Source organism: Malus domestica, chromosome 07, assembly GCF_042453785.1.
Source record: "Malus domestica chromosome 07, GDT2T_hap1".
NCBI lineage: Eukaryota > Viridiplantae > Streptophyta > Magnoliopsida > Rosales > Rosaceae > Malus > Malus domestica.
The window spans coordinates 26,985,542-27,001,804 of NC_091667.1; the positions used below are offsets into that span (position 1 = coordinate 26,985,542).

At 37.3% G+C, this 16,263-nt stretch overlaps 1 pseudogene; it reads left to right on the forward strand.

The window, feature by feature from the left end:
• The first annotated feature begins 2,640 nt into the window (after positions 1-2,640).
• On the forward strand, positions 2,641-14,969 carry LOC114826098 (putative pectate lyase 21; annotated as a pseudogene).
• The last annotated feature ends 1,294 nt before the right edge of the window (positions 14,970-16,263 follow it).

Below are 16,263 nucleotides of genomic sequence, written 5' to 3' on the forward strand. Positions count from 1 at the left end.
ACAGGAATGATGATTCTCATCATCAAGGAATTCGCCAAATTAATTTAAATTCTTTGCGGGTAACCGTGAGATTGACAGAAATGCTTTAATAGAAATGTCTTCTAAACAATTTTTGTAACCCAATAATACTTAGCAAATATTATATTTACCTTCATTGGTAACAGTTAAAAATATCGTCCGTAAACTATTATTTCAATTATTGGAATAATATAAGAACTTAAAAAATTAAAATATGGAAATGTATGATGAATGTACCTATAACGGTGCTTTAACAATTAAAAATATCGTCCGTAAACTATTATTGCAATTATTGGAATGGTATAAGGACTTAAAAATTTAAAATACGGAAATATATGATGAATGTACCTATAACGGTGTTTAATTGTCAAAACAAAAAAAATTTTGACAATATTTTTTTTTAATTTTCAAGTTATTAAAAAAATGTAGACGGGTGAAAAAGGGGTAATGGTAAAAAAAAAAGAAAGAAAAACGGGTTAAAAGGGGTAAATGGATAAACGGGTATTAAACGGTTACGGTTAAATGTGTATGCGGCTATGGGTATGGTTAATCGTTTATAAACGGTTATGGGTATAGTTATAACCGTTTAGGCAATTACCCAATGGGTAAACAGTTATGCGGGTATGAGCATAAACGGTTATGGGTAAATAATCGCAGTTACTTGCCCGCCATAACCATTGCCCATCCCTAGGAACAAATGTTTAAAAATAACAACCCACATAGCTAATAACTACTAATTAAAATTAAATTATCAACCAAACAAAAATTCGTAAAAATTGAAAAGAATAAACATGGACTTAACATTTCGAACTTAGGACCTCTCGTTAATTTTAAACAACAAAAACCATTGATTTTAATTAAACTTCTTGATCATTTAGCCAAATTGTATAAATTTATATTCTTATGAAAAGAAATTTGTAAAAATTGAAAGGTAAATAAGCACCTATGATGTTTTAAACCCAAGATCTCCTCATTAATTTCAAACAACAAAACCACTAGTTCTAGTTACATTTCTTTGTCATTGAACCAAATTTTATAAATTTATACTCTTATGAAAACATATATAAATATACCACCCTAATAATTTTGGTGCCCCTAATTTTTTTGAATCCTGGACGGTCGCCCTGAAAGAACTGGGTCTGGCCGGCCCTGACCGAAATAAGAATATAGACCTACGTGGACTGACTCCCACGCAGGCAGGCAGATCGCATATATTTTAGATGTGCAAATCTCGAATAACGAACCTGTCACTATATACAAGTATAGTGTCTTCTCAAATAAACCAAATAAGGGAGTTCATGAAGATCTCCTCGTTAGATTCATTCCTTGCAACTTTCAAGTCCTTGTTCTACCACCAGATATCCACTCGTTTCTCTTTTATTCAACTACTATCATCTATAAGATTTGAATTCATCACGTCCTCTAATATAAAGTGGAAACTGAATTTCGCTAGCCTAAATTTGATCTGCAAAACCCAATTAGTTGGAAGTAAGTATTAATTATTCACAAATTTTATACACATGCTGAAGTGAAAAGAGAATGGTGACAAAAATGACTAATGGTGCGACTCAGATTCTATAGTTCGAGTATCACAGTGATTAAGCTTTGATACAGTTCACGGATCATTACTACATTCAAACATGAAAAGACCAAGTAGGTCACAAGGATTCTTGATTAAGGTAAGTAATTAGCAGAGAATGAGAGGAGGAGACAGTTTTAAATTGGATCATGGTTCCAACCAAGCATGCAAATTAACTCAGAAAATTTACTGGGTCGCAACAGCGACTAATTCAAATACTAATCAGAAGCACATATTTTAATCAGAAGCGCCAATTTTTGTTTTTGCCATTTATGTCAATTAGATGCTTGGGAATCATGGTGGGGTTTTGTTTCTGAACAAAATTGAATATGGGGTTAGAAGAGATGAGAGAATTTGTAGACCGCAAACGTGAGTTAGGCTAGTTGATTAGGGCGGTCCACCCACCGAGCACGAATTTCGAATCGCCCTTGCCTATTGGACTAGTTTTAGATATTCTTTTTTCTTGTAAAAAAAAAAAAAAAAAGGACTGAAAAAAAAAAAAAGGACTGAAATTTTGAGAGCAATACTAGCATTTTTAGCTCTTTATTGCTTTAAGAAGATGGAACAAAATGAAACCATTCTTGTAAGTTAGATGCCCATTTGGTGCAAGGATCTGTAATCAAGTAGCATATGGCTGGATGAGGGACCAGATAGGCTGGATTCCATACTCCTAAGTAATGCATCTGTTTTTTTGCTTCTTACTATTAGGTTTCGTTCGGGGCGGCTTAAGTAGGAAGCAATTATGTTCATAAGTGCTTTTGTAGAAGTATATTTTTATTTTAAAAAATTGAATTTTTATGGAAGTGCTTCTTGAAGAAACATCTAACAGTTACTTCTCCATAAGGGCTTCTACGACCTAGAAACACTTCAATATTTTTGTAAAATACAGTTGGAAGTGTTTTTGGTTGTTAGAACATGCTTATTGCCCTTTAAAAAGCAGTCTCAAACATACCTCAATCTTTCAGAATACTTATCAAAAACTAAAAATTGGAATGTACATTTATAAACAGCTTATTTTGAATTTTGATTGATAGAAAAATAAGATTTGGCAATATCAATATGACATTTTTGAAAAAACGGGTTGAGGGTGGAAACAAAAAGATAGTTTTTGACATTTTTGCTTTGTCTCCTTACTGGATGGAATGTTTTCCGTATTGCATCGATGAGTGGAATGTATGTTTTGGTGTTTAGATGATGGTCCAGGCTCACTTCGTGAAGGATGCCGAAAACAATAACCACTCTGGATTGTCTTTGAGGTTTCTGGCACCATTCACCTTTCATCTTACTTGAGCGTGTCGTCTTATAAGACAATTGATGGACGAGGTCAAAGGATAAAGCTCACGGGAAAGGGACTTAGGCTGAAGGAATGTGAGCATATAATTGTATGCAACCTCGAGTTTGAAGGTGGTAGAGGACATGATGTTGATGGCATTCAGATTAAACCGAACTCTAGGCACATATGGATAGACCGATGCAGCCTTCGTGATTATGATGATGGACTCATAGATATCACCAGACAAAGTACAGACATAACTATCTCTAGGTGGGTTTAAACTTATGCCCTATAATACGATATAAATTTGGATACTGATATAACCTATCTGATAGTTTCTCCTTCCCTTTGAACCAGATGTTACTTTGCACAACATGACAAGACGATGCTTATTGGAGCGGACCCCTCGCACGTTGGTGACAGATGCATTCGGGTGACAATCCATCATTGTTTTTTTGATGGAACAAGGCAAAGACAACCTCGTCTTAGATTTGGGAAAGTTCATCTTTACTACAATTACACTCGAAACTGGGGTATATATGCCGTTTGCGCCAGCGTAGAATCCCAGGTTAATGAAACTTCGTAACTATCTCCTTGATCTTTAGAATCTATCTGAACTGCATTATCTAATTAAGTTGTTTATATCAGATATACTCTCAATGCAACATTTATGAAGCAGGGAATAAGAAAAAAACCATTGAATATTATACAGAAAAGGTGTTAGTGTTTTTGACAATGGAAGAAGGAGGAATGCACTAAGAATGTAAATGGCTGCTATTTATTAACAGAGAGGAAGAAAAGAATAGCTTGTGAAAAACTAGAGAAAAGAAGAAGCTAAAGAGAATGATGAACTCTTCAATATATGTTTTGGGAGATGAAAAGATCAACCCAAATGCCTTACACATTTCGTTTATGTAGAGAAAACTAATAGTTACAAAAGTACAATACTACCCTTCTCATATTCTTTATCTTTCTAACAACCCAATCCTACTTAACAAACTTACAACTGTATAACCGACTATTTCAACTGTATAACCAACTAACCAACTACTATGGTTATTACTCCCCCCTCAAACTAAGCATGGGGCAATCGAGCTTAGTTTGCTGCACAATTGGTGACAATCCCAAACCAAGAAACCGGCAATGCTTCAAGAAAACAGGACTATGTAATCCCTTGGTGAATACATCAGCAACCTGATCATCTGTTGGAATATAATGAACACTGATGTCACCTTTTTGTACCTTTTCTCGAACAAAATGGTAATCTGTATCAAGGTGTTTGATCTTAGAATGAAACACCGGATTAGAACTTAAGGCAAGGGCTGACAGATTATCACAGTGAAGAGCAGGAGGACTAGGAAGAAACTGATGAATATCTTTGAACACAGATCGAATCCATGACACATCAGCTGCACAGTGTGCCAAAGCTTTGTACTCAGCTTCAGTAGAACTTCTGGATACTGTAGATTGCTTCTTGGATTGCCAGGAAACAGGATTAGAGCCAATATAAACCAGAAAACCTGAAATTGATCTTCTAGTAGTAATATCTGCAGCCCAATCAGAGTCTGAATAGGCAGTGATGTGGAAATTGTCACTTTTAGTATAGCATAAACCATAGCTGATGGTTCCCTGAATATATCGAAGGATTCTTTTGACCAGATGAAAATGTGCATCAGTTGGTGCTGTCATAAATTGACACACCATATTCACTGAATAAGCAAGATCAGGCCTTGTAAAAGTCAAATACTGAAGGGCACCATCAATACTTCGATATTGACTTGGATCAGATAACAATGTACCTTCACCAGCAAGAATCTATGTGTGTGGCTTGGAAGCAGTAGACGTGGGCTTACAGGACTCCATGCCTGCCTTTTTCAACAAGTCTGCTGCATACTTGGATTGGTTAATAAACAGAGACCCATCATCATTGTAATGAATATGCAAACCCAAGAAATAGCTCAATCGGCCCATATCTTTAAGATCAAACACTTCTGCCAAGTTGTCGATTATGCCTTGTACCTTTATGGAATTGGAACCAGTAAGGATGATATCATCCACATACAACAGCAACAAAATAATATCTTCATTATCAGTCTTGACAAATAGACTTGAATCAGAAAGAGAAGGTGTAAACCCAAGGGCTGGAAGATAGCTTGTAAACTTGGAATTCCAAGCCCGAGGAGCCTGTTTTAAACCATAGAGAGATTTCACTAATTTGCAAACATGAGTCGGATTCTCCTGATCAACAAAACCTTGGGGTTGCTGCATATAAACCTCTTCTTCTAACTCACCATGTAAAAATGCATTTTTTACGTCCAATTGGCGCAAAGACCAACCAAACTGAGCAGCAAGTGCAAGTATAATCCTGACTATAGTATGTCTAACAACAGGACTAAAAGTTTCAGAGTAGTCAAGACCATGTTCCTGTGTAAATCCCTGGGCAACCAATCGGGCCTTGAATCTGGAAATAGACCCATCTGGATTCTTCTTGATCTTATAAACCCACTTACTACCAACTATCATTCGATGTGATGGAAGTGGAACTAAAATCCAAGTCCCCTGAGCTTTGAGAGCGTCAAATTCCTCCTGCATGGTAGTCTGCCATTCTTTCTTACTGGCAGCACCTTTGAACGTTTTTGGTTCTTCATGATCAGAGACATGAGCCAGAAATGAGAAACCAGCTTGATATGGATGTAAACATTGATTATCAGAATTACAATCCAGTAGTTGTAAAGAAAACAACTCATGTAGGAAGGCCAGATAGTTAGAATAACTTTGCCTCGTGATTGTACCTGTTTGTAACCGAGTCTGCATCCCATGGGAACGTATCGGAACATTATCTGATGCACTAGATGAAGAGAAAGCATCAAAAGGTAGAACTACCTGTAACTGTGCAGGATTAACGACAGGAAGCAAGGGAAGTGTATCAGTGTGAAAGGAAATAGTAAAGCCTGTTGTTGATGCCGATTCAATTGCCTGAGAATCTGAGACAACGGCAGTATCATTGTGTGAGATAGATGGAGACTGATGTCGACTTACATTGACCTCAGCTGAACTAGAATCTTGTGCAAGCACTTAAGACTCATGAATTGGACTATTGACATGCTCTCTGTGATATAAAGAAACTGGTATAATCACTGGTGTACATCTCTGGGAATCATGACTTTGGACCCCAACTGACTGAACTGCCTTAGGTAATTTCCCAGGAAAACATGATTCATCAAACACAACATGTCAAGATATAATACACTTCCGAGAATAGCCCAAAAATATACACATAGCAGATCTGGCTTGCAATTTATTTGTAGCATATGGCCTTAACCAAGGAAACACAGTTGATCCGAAAATCTTGATTGAGTGTACATCAGGGATTTTCCTATATAGCATTTGATACGGAGAGGACAAAGAAAGAAACTTACATGGCATTCTGTTAATCAAGAAGACAGAGTGTGCACATGCAAAATACCAAAACTCAGAAGTTAAACCAGCAGCATTGAGAAGTGTGATTGCAGTTTCAACTATATGGCGATGTTTCCTTTCTGCCACTCCATTATGTTGTGGAGTATATGGACAAGAAATGAATGGACTTATACCCTTGCTAGCTAGAAAATCAGTAAAAGCTTTACTAACATACTCTATTCCACCATCTGTTTGCAAACCTTTAATGTGCACCCCAAACTTAGTAAGGACAAAATTATAAAATTGCACAAAGATTTGAAACACATCTGATTTATTACTCATCGGAAAAATCCACACATATCTGGTATATTCATCAATTAGAGTTACATAGTACCTATAACCTTATAAGGACTTCACAGGATAAGGACCCCAAACATCCGAGTGTATTTTTTCAAATGGAGAAGTACAAGTAACTGATCTAATTGGAAATGGAGTTCTAGACATTTTCCCTTGAATACAAGACACACAAACACTAGACTTACTATCTCTATCAGCCACAATATTCGACTTTTGTAACATACAATTCATGATTTCAGGAGTAGGATGCCCTAATCTCTGATGCCATGTATCACATTTGATAGCTTTACCCACATACTCAACTGGACTACTTGTAATAGACTGTACTCCTCTCTGCCTTTGCACAATCAGAATCTGGAACAATTCTTCAGGCTTACTCTTTCCTTGATACACTATTTCCCTTGTCTTCTTGTCCTGCACAAAGAATTCAGATTCATCACATATAAACCAGCTCTTATTGTCAGCACAGAGTTGTTTCACAGATAAAAGACTTCGCGCAATATGTGGAACATGTAATACTTTGTTGAGAATAAGAGAGTGATTGTTAGTTTGTAAAGTAGTGGACCCAATATTTTGGATTGATAGATCAGTACCATTGCCAATAGTGATTTTGTCAGAACCCTCAAAAGGTGTGACATGATTCAAGGAATTAACATCAGCTGTCATATGATGAGATGCACCGGAATCAACAATCCAGGCATTTTGAGGAATAAATGGCGTGGTTTGTTGAGCATGCATTGCAGACAATGATGAGGGTGGAAGCTGCCCTTGATATGAATAATTGCTTATTTGATAACAATCAAGTGCTGAATGTCCTCTCTTGCCACAGATTTGGCATTCAACAACATAGTTGGAATTAGTAGCATTGACGTTCCTCTGATAACAGTTGGCTGCAGTATGCCCCCTTTTGTTACAAATTTGACATTCTATCACAGCATTTGTCCTTGTAGAAGTACTCCCAGACCAAGAATTATTACAATTTTGCCGTGAGTTGCTTGAACCATATCATCGTCCCCTGAAAGTGTTATTATTCCTGTAATTATTGCCTCTGTATTGACTCCCATGTGATGCTCGAGGCCCAAATTGGGCTCCCACATTAAGCTGTGCAGCATGATTATTTGGATCACTAGGATGACCAATAAAACCATATCCATACGACTCACCAGGATACATAAGAGATTGTGATGGTGGAAGATATCCTGCTGGATATTGTGAAGGAACAGGATAAACAGGATATTGAAATGGTGGTAAAGGCAAAGACTGATGTACTGAATTTTGTGGACCCTGAGAAGTGGAACCATATGGCACCGCAGTAATTGTTCCCGCAGTACTGGCAGGAATATGATTATGTGCCTGAGAATTCGAAGATGAAGCTGAACTTGAACCAGTGCTTAAACTCGAAACTTGAACATATAACGCAGACAAATTCTGAGACAAAACATTAAACTCTCCTTCAATCTCCCTTTCTGCCCCCAATAGTTGTGCTCTAAATTCTTTTAAGGAAATAGACGACTCTCTGGCCAAAATAACTGTACGAATAGTCCCATATTCCTTTGGCAAACCAGCAAGACCAGTAATTATTATGTCATTGTCAGATACAGATTCACCTGCAGCAGTGAGTTGATCCGTAATACCTTTCAACTTCAAGAGATACTTATCAATTGTATCAGACCCTTTTTGAATGGTATGTAACTCAGTTTTGAGATGGTTGACTCTAGACTTAGAAACAGATGCATATCTATCAACCAAATTGACCCACGCCTCATGAGCAGTCCTACAACCAAGAACATACTCCATCGCAACATCAGTTAAAGTGGCAAGAAGTAAACTAAGCAACGCCATATCTGTAGACTCCCAATCCATAAACGCCTCAGTAATCTCCTTTGTAACCCCAGCTTCTGGATTAACCACATACTTTGATGGACACATAGTTGTGCCATCGAAATGACCAAACAATTTATACCCCCTCAAAACAGACTGAAATTGAAACGCCAATTTGGCAAAATTATCATCTTTTAGTTTGATGGTAAGCATACCTAGTATTCCATCGACTTTAAAAGTTGAACTACCCATGATTATCTTTAAACAATAACAACTAATGATCAATTGAGATTATGCACAGAGACTGACACTTTGAGAAGAAAGGATAACACCTTCTTGAACACACAAATTCTTGATTTAGAAGGAATGACACCTTCTTGAATGCATGAAAGAATGACACTTCCAGCAAAACAACACTTTCTAATTATCGTAGCAAATCAACATATACAAATCAACAAAAGAACCCAACTCTATCAAATCATTACTCTGCTTAAATGGAAGAAGCTAAAGAATCAGAAACCACCTGAACCGAAAAGAAAACCAATCTTGCTTCAATCGCACACCAATAAAGCAACGAACAGCCACCAAACCGAACCCCCAATGAAGCGACGAACAGCGGAGCACACCAGGATCACAATCAGTGACTAATGCACACCGGCGATGATACCATATTAACAGAGAGGAAGAAAAGAATAGCTTGTGAAAAACTAGAGAAAAGAAGAAGCTAAAGAGAATGATGAACTCTTAAATATATGTTTTGGGAGATAAAAAGATCAACCCAAATGCCTTACACATTTCGTTTATGTAGAGAAAACTAACAGTTACAAAAGTACAATACTACCCTTCTCATATTCTTTATCTTTCTAACAACCCAATCCTACTTAACAAACTTACAACTGTATAACCGACTATTTCAACTGTATAACCAACTAACCAACTACTATGGTTATTACTATTCTCTCTGCAAGTCGCAGAGGAACCTTTTTGTAAAATTATATATATGTTTCTCTCTCTTTTCACACACAACGTGAAAAGGAATAATTCAGTTAACAAAGCCTGGCTGGATCTTTCCTTCTAGTTAAAATGATCACAGCCACTCATCTAGCAATAGCTAGGATCATCACACATGGCACTCATGGCCTTACATATTTTGATCTTATACTTGGCAATTTCTAAGCACAAGTGGATACACAATTAAAGACAAGATTATTCTCAAATACTAATCAGCTCATGGCTTATAGTTGAACACTCCCCTTTAAGCTTTGAGCTGATTTGACTCCAAGCAAACCTCTGAGATAGCTGAATCGATCCTTAGCCAAAGGTTTTGTGAAGATATCGGCTAACTGCTCTTTTGTAGGACAGTAAACTAGATCAATGATTCCTTATTGCAGAGCATCTTTGATAAAATGGTATCTTCGATCAATATGTTTAGTCTTCTGATGAAACACCGGATTCTTTGTGATAGCAATTGCAGATGTGTTGTCACACTGCAATGGAGTGGCTTCAGTTTGAAGTTCCCCAAAATCTTCCAGTACAAACCTAAGCCAGATTGCTTGTGCAGTCGCCTCTGAAGCACTAATATATTCTGCCTCAGCAGTTGAAAGTGCTACACATGTTTGTTTAACTGATGCCCAAGAGAAAATCCCACTGCTAAAAGAGAAGGCATATCCTGAAGTGCTCTTACTATCATCCACTGATCCTCCCCAGTCACTGTCACAGAAACCAATCACCATAGAGTTTGTACCTTTCGCATACTCCAGACCATAGTCTAATGTTCATTTAATGTATCTGAGAACCCTTTTGGCAGTTCTATAGTGTTTGTTTGTGGGAGAATGCATGAACCTGGAAAGTAGACTTGCTGCATACATTATGTCTGGTCTTGTAGCTGTAAGATACAGTAAACTCCCCACAATCTTTCTATATTGTTCTTCATTTGTTGGACCACTTCCATCATCCTTACTAAGTTTTTTAGCTGAAATCAGTGGTGTAGACACAGACTTGCATTCATTCAACCCAAATTTATTCAACAAGGAAGAGGCATACTTCTTTTGGTGAATAAATATGCTGAAATTAGTTTGAATGACTCCCATTCCTAGAAAATGGTGAAGTAGACCCAAATCAATCATCTCATATTTCATCATCATGTCCTCTTTGAATTTTTCCAACATTTCTTTGCTACTACCTGTGTAGACAATATCATCTACATAGATAGACACAATTATGATATCCTTTTCTCCCCTTGACTTGATGTACAATGTTGGTTCACTGAGACTCTTTTGAAAACCACACTGGGAGAAGTATGCATCAATTTCTCCATACCAGGCTCTAGGTGCCTGTTTCAGTCCATAAAGAGCTTTATGAAGCCTATACACTTTATCTTCCTTGCCTTGCACTGTGAATCCTTCTGGTTGGTCTACATATACTTCTTCCTGTAGTACTCCATTTAGGAAGGCAGATTTAACATCAAGTTGATACAACCTCCAGCTCTTTTGAGCAGCTAATGCAATGAGGGTTCTGATAGTGTCCAGTCTAGCCACTGGAGCATAGGTTTCGTTATAGTCGAAACCAGGTTTCTGAGCATAACCTTTGGCAACCAACCTTGCCTTATTCTTCAAGACTGTGCCATCCAGATTCAATTTGGTTTTATAGACCCATTTAACCCCAATAACAGGCTGCATTGTTGGTCTATCTACTAATTCCCATCTACCATTCTTTTCAATCATGGTCAACTCATCCTGCATTGCTCTTAACCATGATTCATCTTGAGCTGCTTCTGCATATCTTTCAGGCTCCATAACACACAGATTGCATTGAGCAAAAATATCATCAAGATTTCTCCATTTCAGAGGTGTGTGGTCATAAGCATCTGAAAGCTTTGCAGATTTAGGAGTGCAACTTTCTTGTTCTTGTGTATGAGAAGGAGAACTAGGGTTGAGAGAACTTCCTTCAATCACACTCATCTCATATGAATTCACACCAACTACATTTTCAGGTTGATCCTGAATGTAGGTTGCAGCAACTGAACCTTGTGAATTTTCTTTCCAATTCCAGGTCATAGATTCATCAAAGACTACATCTCTTGACAAGATTAACTTGTTAGTACATGGATTAAATATTCTGTATCCCTTCTCACATGTAGCATAACCCACAAATACACCTTTAACACTCTTAGCATCTAGCTTCTGTCTTGTCTCAGTAGGTACATGTACATAGCACAGGGAACCAAAAATCTTGAGATGTGCTATGCCTGGTTTTCTGCCACTATAAGCTTCAAAAGGAGTTGTATTTCCAAGTGCCTTTGTAGGACACCTATTTAGAATATATACAGCTGTGTGTACAGCTTCAGCCCAAAGAACATATGGCATACCTCTATCATGAAGCATAGTTTTTGCCATTTCAACCACAATTCGATTGTTCCTTTCCACCACTCCATTCTGTTGAGGAGTATAAGCCATGGTGAGTTGCCTTTGAATGCCTTCAATTTCACAGAACTTAGTGAACTCAGAAGATAAGAATTCTCCACCTCTGTCACTCCTTAGACTTTTAACTTTGAAACCACTCTGCAGTTCCACCATTGACTTGAACCTTTTGAAATAATTGAATGCATCAGATTTGTATCTGAGAAAATACACCCAAATCATTCTTGTACAATCATCGATGAGTAACATGAAATATTTGTTTCTAGCCAAGGATGCATTCTGCATAGGACCACACAAATCAACATGAATAAGTTCCAGGGGATAGTTTGCTCTCCAGGATTGTTTCTTTGGAAACCAGTCTCTATGTTGCTTTCCAAATTGACATCCTTGACATACATCTTTGATTTCTTCTAGGTATGGAAGACCATGCACCATATTTTTCTCACTGAGTTGCTGCAACCCCCTGAAGTTCAAATGACCTAGTCTTCTGTGCCAAGTCCGAGTAGAGTGATCTATGCTCGCTTTCAGAACCAACTGATTGTCGTGCAACAAAGAAAGAGGATAGCAACGATTTTCCTTCTTCTTGACCTTGATGACAAGATTGTCAAGTGAAGGTCCATCAAATACACTACATAAACCTCCTCCAAACACTAGATAATATCCATGCTCATCCATTTGACCTACACTCAACAAATTTTCCTTCAATCCTAGCAAATGCATGACCTCTCTAATGTACTTCTTCCCTTTATTAGTATCAATTTCCAATGAGCCCATTCCAGCAACATTTACTAACACCCTCGTAGGCATTTGCACCTTTCCAGCAACATTTGTTCTTATATCAACAAGGAGATCAGCATTCCCTGTCATGTGGTTACTACAACCACTGTCAATGTACCAATTTCCATTGACATTTTTCTCTGAAATTGCACTATTAGCATAGAACAGATTCCCTGTCACTTCCACCTGATTTGCAGAATTTGCCTTTTGCACAATCTTCCCTATAGTGCATTCTCTAGCCCAATGACCAAACTTATCACAGTTATAACATTTGGGCTTCCCTTTATATCTACATTCACCAAAATGGAACTTAGAGCACACTCTACACTGTGGTTTGGTACTCTCTTGACCCATTAACTGTGTCTGGTATGAATTGGATGCAGGGCTATTGAGAGGTCTCTGTTGAAATCGAGACTTTGGATCCCATTTCTTTCCCTTGGGATTCCAATTCTTCTGAAATTTTGATGAACCAGATTGAGCTCCACTCATATTCTGCCCTTGTGGACTCACTGAGAATGATGCAAATGCCTTCTCAGTGGTATCAACATTATGTAGATCAAACCGTTGTTCTTGATTCTTCAAGATTGCAACAACTTCCTGCAATTCTACAGTCTCTAGACACTTTGTATTTTCTATAACCAAACAGATCGAATCATAAGGTTTACTTAGGCTTATTAGAACATTCTGCACAAGTCTCTCATTAGAAAGAGATTCACCAAATGTTCTCATCTGATTAATTAAGTCATTCAGCCTTGTGAGATAACTAGACAAGGATTCATCATCTCGCATTCTAGCATACTCAAATTCTCTTCTAAGATTTTGAAGTTTTACAGATCTAACCTGATTACCACCATGGTATTCACCGTACAGTAGATCCCATGCCATCTTGGCTGAGTCAGCGTTTGCAATCCGAGGAAAGATCTGATCAGAGACTGCGTTTTGTATAATTCCCAGAGCCTTTGCATCTCTCATTAGCACTGCCATCATTTCTTCATCACGATCGTCTTCCGATGACCCTTCAGCTTCCTTCTTCTTCTTCTTTGAATCAGGTGTTGGCAATCCCTTTTCTACCAGATTCCATAACCCAATGGATTTGAAGATTGTTACCATTTTAATTCTCCAGAACTCGTATTTCTCACCGTAGAAGATTGGAGTTCTCACCTCCGAGCCTCCAGATCCAGACATCTTGCAAGCCTTTCGTGAGCTTCGATTGAGCTCAGTGACCTCACAGATTTACGCCCAGATTTTAAATGGCGCAACCTGGCTCTGAGGCCATGTTAGTGTTTTTGACAATGGAAGAAGGAGGAATGCACTAAGAATGTAAATGGCTGCTATTCTCTCTGCAAGTCGCAGAGGAACCTTTTTGTAAAATTATATATATGTTTCTCTCTCTTTTCACACACAACGTGAAAAGGAATAATTCAGTTAACAAAGCTTGGCTGGATCTTTCCTTCTAGTTAAAATGATCACAGCCACTCATCTAGCAATAGCTAGGATCATCGCACATGACACTCATGGCCTTACATATTTTGATCTTACACTTGGCAATTTCTAAGCACAAGTGGATACACAATTAAAGACAAGATTATTCTCAAATACTAATCAGCTCATGGCTTATAGTTCAACAAAAGGTACATGACCATCTCTCGCTCATTTTTTTGATAGTTTGATATGAACAAGAAGAACGTAGGTTCATTATATCCACAGTAGCATTCTATTCTGAGGCAGGGTACAGTGACAAAAAAGTCACATGAAACTTTTTAATTTCATACCGTCTGGTATTTATTTACACTGAAAGGAATATAAGCTATTTGTACAACTTACATCCCGTTTCTGAGTAGACATTCTTTTTCAAATGTATATAATCTTCCAATAGGCAGCAGACAGAGAAGTGGCAAAGTCCGGCTTCATAATATCCGAGGGCGATCTATTCCTCAATGGAGCTCAACCATGCACATTGACAGGGTTCAGTGAAGAATGCCTGTTCCATCCAAGTGAATTTTATCCACAGTGGACTATGGAAGCAGCCTCAGATTCTCTTAAAGCCATTCTCCAAATTCTTACTGGCTGGCAATCCATTCATCGGCCAGCAGAGCAGGCGGTAACTGTATGATTTTATGTTATCACTACATCTGTAACAGGATTTTTTAGGTTCTATAACAGAATAGTCTTTGATTATATTTTTAATAAACTCTAGCAGATTTGCTATCTGCTGTTGTAATACTTACGAGTTTGTCAATTTGACTTATTAAACCCTGACAAAAGTCATTCTGTCGTAGCTTAAAGACAGAACCTATCAATTATGATAAGCACTCCATAACACACATGCCATGTTTGTTCTCATGTATGTATGTATGGATCCTGTAGATAAAGATGTATTATTTCACGTTAAACGTGCATAGAGAAAAGAATTCAACTAGATTGGCCGGCTCAGGCGCAGTTGAGTTTATTTGATATGGGATTTAACACCTTTATATTTTGCAATTGTTTGACTTTGTGTTAACATGACCTAATCAGTTTTATTTTTATATTTTCTATTTGGAAATGTTAAGCATTCAAACATATACATCTTTATATATGATCATTTGGTTTGAATTTAAAATTTTCATAAACTTCCAAATTGATCTGAAGGGACGTGGTGGGAAATAATGAATCTGAAGGGATATAAATGCAAATGATGTCATTTATTTCTTTCATAATTGACTAGATGGTTCTCTATATCTTGGTTATAGAAATAACTTAAAGCTTGAGAAAATTGGCAGTTCTTATTCTCTCTGTGTTACCTGTATTAGTTATCAAAATGGTGTAAGTTCTATTTGAGAGCAAACACTTTATGATTTGTACAAAGACTTTTGGGACGACAAGGAGATTAACATTAGCACATGCGGTAGACTTTTAAGGAGTTGTATTACTTAGGTATACAAGTCAGAAACATTCTTAGATAAACTAGAACTCTTCTAGCTGATTTATGCATAACTAATCTTCGGTGATAAGGTTAATCTTTGATAGGGTTTACTTAATGGGAGGACTCCTAATCAAAGACCATCACATATAGTATATAACTGAGGTCCCTGTGCTCTCACTAAACACACGCAAGTTTACAAAAATTCTCAAGCCCCATTGAGTGAGTCTTGCTTCCGTTCAGTGCAGAGTTACAGAAGAGCCTCAGTTCCTTACCCTATTTCTGAGACGATGTCTTCCTCAGGTTAGTGGTTAGATCGGTATATGAGTCAGTCTTTATATATATATATATATATATATATATATATAACTAATAAAGCTTTACTTACATTTGGTATCAAAGCCCTCACATATCATCTGACCCTATGTGAAAGGCATCAAGAAATTTCATTCTGTCTCGCAGGTTATGGAACTGGAACTGTATCATCAAGGAAAAATATATAAAACACGTTCAAGGATAACTAAAGTTATCCTTGATCATAAGGATATTATGTTTTTCAATCGATACATGTACCAGTGATGGTGCTTAAAATTCAAGACATGATTATTGATCATCTAAAGATGATTTTTCTTTCATGCTTCGAATTTGAGCAGCGTATCATTATATATATATATATATATTTGAATCAAATTAATATTGTCAAACCACAAAGGCTTGT